This window comes from Sciurus carolinensis, chromosome 2 (genome assembly GCF_902686445.1).
Source record: "Sciurus carolinensis chromosome 2, mSciCar1.2, whole genome shotgun sequence".
NCBI classification, from domain to species: domain Eukaryota; kingdom Metazoa; phylum Chordata; class Mammalia; order Rodentia; family Sciuridae; genus Sciurus; species Sciurus carolinensis.
Genome location: NC_062214.1, coordinates 30,012,728 through 30,016,560, shown reverse-complemented (window position 1 = coordinate 30,016,560; position 3,833 = coordinate 30,012,728). Strand labels below are relative to the sequence as shown.

Below are 3,833 nucleotides of genomic sequence, written 5' to 3'. Positions count from 1 at the left end.
CTTTGCAGGTAGTCGTCTTCCTCAGGGTCTTCCCACACTCCATGGGCAGCTCCCTTGCAAAGAGCAAAAGGCCCACCGAGGATGCTCCGCGCTCGACTGGAGGAGTACCAGGCGTGGCCGCGAGAGGGCGCGCCAGCCTCGAGTACTGGCCTAATCAGCCAGAAGCCGGAAGACCGGTCAACCCTCCAGGCTGCGGGAAAAGGGGACCCCTGAAAGCTTTTCCTCAGAGCCTTTCGTCTGGGCTTCACTTTGGAGCCCTTTCTCCCAGGAACTTAGCAGCCTGCATTCCACCCTTTGCTTCCCTCTTTCCCACGTGGCGTCATAGTGATGAGATTTAGATCATAGAGCTATTATAGGACGTACCCTTGGCACCCGCTCTCCTGGTCTTCCTGCAACTTTGCAAATCTGGACAAATAAACAAGATCTGAAGGCGGCCAGTTTAAGACTGGGCCTTGCTTCTGTTGACCTTGGATTGCATTTGGGGTGGAATAGAAAATAAGACAGACAGACAAACACACACACATACACACAATTAAGAGCAAGCTTCCTGGTTCACCTTTTCCGTGCAACAGGTGGTTCCCTCTGCGTAGTTCCCTAGCTGTCTAAGGGAAGCCACTCCTGCGGGTCATCTCCTGCAGGAAGCTCCTGCACAGGAAGGCTTTCAGAAAGTTTGCAGTAGACAGGTTCTTACCAGCCTGCCCACTGGGCAAGGCACTGGGAATATACCTGGCAGGGTCCAGGTCTTGTGTGTCAGGCCACAGACCCTGAGCTGGTGCAGATTAGTGATGGTTGGAACTGTAGGTTTGCGTCTAGGTGGAGCACAGGAAGACCAATTACTGAATTCCTAGAACTGTTTGACCCCCATCCCCACCTCCACTTCATCTTCAGACCAGAGTTGGCTGCTTATGGATGTGCAATGGGGAGGGGAACTTGAAAAGGAGGAAAGGAGAGAGGGGAACTAATGTTCCTCCCAGGTTACTCTCCTGGGCTCTAAAATGAGTGTTTACGCAAACAAGTATAAGGCCCTATGGGGAAACTGAGATCCCAGAAGGGGAATTGTCATAGCCAGGATCAAATAAGTATTCATATATAATTTCAACACAGTCAAACTGCACTAACAATTTGAAGATTTCAGTCCTGGGACCTGTGCCACTTTGGACAACTCATTGCACGGTAGAGACCTCCATTCTCCATGTGCAAAATAGTGAAGTTCTGTGGTGTGCCGAGAAATATGGGTGGGGGGAGGGGGACAAGGAGCAATAATTGGAGTGCACTGCCCTAACTCTGTGCACAGGTTAAAACACTGTGACAGGTTAATCACTCTGAGAACCTCAGTTTTGTCAAATAGATATGGAATGACAATTCCTAGCACCAAACAGAATTTATCCCAATAATGAAAGAGTTGTTTACTACCAAGAAATATAAACATTTTATATATTGAATCCATAGGAATATTAGGAACTATATGGTTATTTCAACAGACTCTGAACATAATCAATTACAGTACGGTCATCATTACTGAATAGAAACTCCTAATAAACCAGAAGCAGACTAACATTCTTGCTATATAAGGGATTATATGACTCTTGATGCTTTATATTTAAACAATAAAGACATTATTTTAGTCCATTCAGATTGCTGTAACCAAAGGCCGCAAACTGGGTGGTTTGTAAGCAACAGAAATTATTTTTCTAAGTTCTGGATGCTGGGAAGTCCAAGGTCAAGGAACCAGTGTCTGGTGAGGAGGGTCTGTTTCCTGGTTCATAGGTGGCTCCTTCTCACTGTGTCCTCACAGGGTGGAAAGGACAAGACAGCTCTCTGGGGTCTCTTTTATAAGAACATTAATCCCACTCATAAAGGCTCCAATCTCATGACCTAATAATTTTCCAAAGACTCCATCTCCTATTACCATTACCTTGGGGTGTTAGAATTGCAACGTGTGAATCTTTTTGGGGGGTGTGAGGGGCACAAATGTTTAGACCATAGCAGACATTCTCATTAAAATTTGCAAAAAACAATGTAGAATACTTTCTTTAATTTGAAAAGTTCTGGCCATTTTAATAAAAAATGATTTAGAAATAAGTTTTTATAAGAGTTGGAAAGGGCGGCGGCGGCGCCGCGGGGATGGCGGGAGCCGGAGCCGGAGCAGGAGCTCCGCGCCATCCTCGCCCTGCAGCGCAACCCTCCGCCCGCAGGATGGACGGCGCGTCCGGGGGCCTGGGCTCGGGGGACAACGCCCCGACCACCGAGGCGCTTTTCTTCGTGGCGCTGGGCCCGGGTGTGACGGCGCTTAGCCACCCGCTGCTCTACGTGAAGCTGCTAATCCAGGTGGGGCATGAGCCGATGCCCCCCACGCTGGGGACCAATGTGCTGGGGAGGAAGGTCCTTTACCTGCCAAGCTTCCTCACCTATGCCTAAGTACATTGTGCAAGTGGACGGGAAGATCTGGCTGTTCCGAGGCCTGAGCCCCCGCCTGATGTCCAACGCCCTCTCTACTGTGACTCCGGGCAGCATGAAGAAGGTTTTCCCTCCAGACGAGATCGAGCAGGTCTCCAACAAGGATCATCCAACAAGGATGATATGAAGACTTCCCTGAAGAAAGTAGTGAAGGAGACGTCCTACGAGATGATGATTCAGTGCGTGTCCCGCATGCTGGCCGACCCCCTGCATGTCATCTCAATGCGCTGCATGGTTCAGTTTGTGGGACGGGAGGCGAAATACAGCGGTGTGCTGAGCTCCATTGGGAAGATTTTCAAAGAGGAGGGGCTGCTGGGATTCTTTGTCGCTTAATCCCTCCTCTCCTGGGCGATGTGGTTTTCTTGTGGGGCTGCAACCTGCTGGCCCACTTCATCAATGCCTACCTGGTGGATGACAGCTTCAGCCAGGCCCTGGCCATCCGGAGCTACGCCAAATTTGTGATGGGGATTGCAGTGAGCATGCTGACCTACCCCTTCCTGCTGGTCGGAGACCTCATGGCTGTGAACAACTGTGGGCTGCAGCTGGGCTCCCCACCTACTCCCCAGTGTTCAAATCCTGGATTCACTGTTGGAAGTACCTGAGTGTGCAGGGCCAGCTCTTCCGTGGCTCCAGCCTGCTCTTCTGCCGAGTGTCATCAGGATCGTGTTTTGCCCAGGAGTAACCTAAATCACCTGACCAAACACGCAGTCTCAGCCTGGCCCTTGGGTGAGGCCATCACCTTGGGATACCTGTAGGGAAATTCCAGCCCAGCAACACCTACATGTCCTCCAGCCCGACTGGGCTACAGTTTTTGTATTGGCCATGTGTCTGTCCAGGTGTGGAGATGGGGAGGGGTGGCCGGGCCCAGTGGTTGGGGTCCCCTGTTAGACCTGCAAAAGGTGGAGTGGGATAGGTTTGGGAGTTGGGGTGTCCTTCCCTGACATCCAGATTTGTTGAGTCTGCCTTGTGCAGGGCCAGAGAAAGGCTTGTGGAGGCCCAGGGTGGTCGAGGAAAGGCTAATGGAGTCTGATCCCACCCCTCACACCCCTCACTGAGCCTAGCTCCCGTTCTCAGCCCGCTGGAGAGCTGCCTCCTGCTTTGTAAATAGGGCATGACCCCTTCAGCAGGCCAGCATCCTGCCTAGGCCTGTGCTGGAAGGCCCATCCCAGGCTCTGCCTTCATTTTTCTCAACACTACTTTTCTGATTTGAGGGCAGCACCTTTTTCTGAATGGGAAATCATGTGACTCTTCAGAGTGTGTCCCCCTCATCTAATACTTGTCTGTTTAATGGTGACACATCATGTGCAGGATCTGGTTACCTGTGCAACTGTGTGAATATGAAGAAGTTAGGCAGATCATTGTCTCTAGCCCTCCCC

General features: G+C 50.9%; 1 pseudogene; it reads left to right on the top strand.

Annotated features, from left to right (window-relative positions):
• The first annotated feature begins 2,160 nt into the window (after positions 1-2,160).
• LOC124977832 (mitochondrial carrier homolog 1-like) lies at positions 2,161-3,139 on the top strand (annotated as a pseudogene).
• Positions 3,140-3,833: the final 694 nt, after the last annotated feature.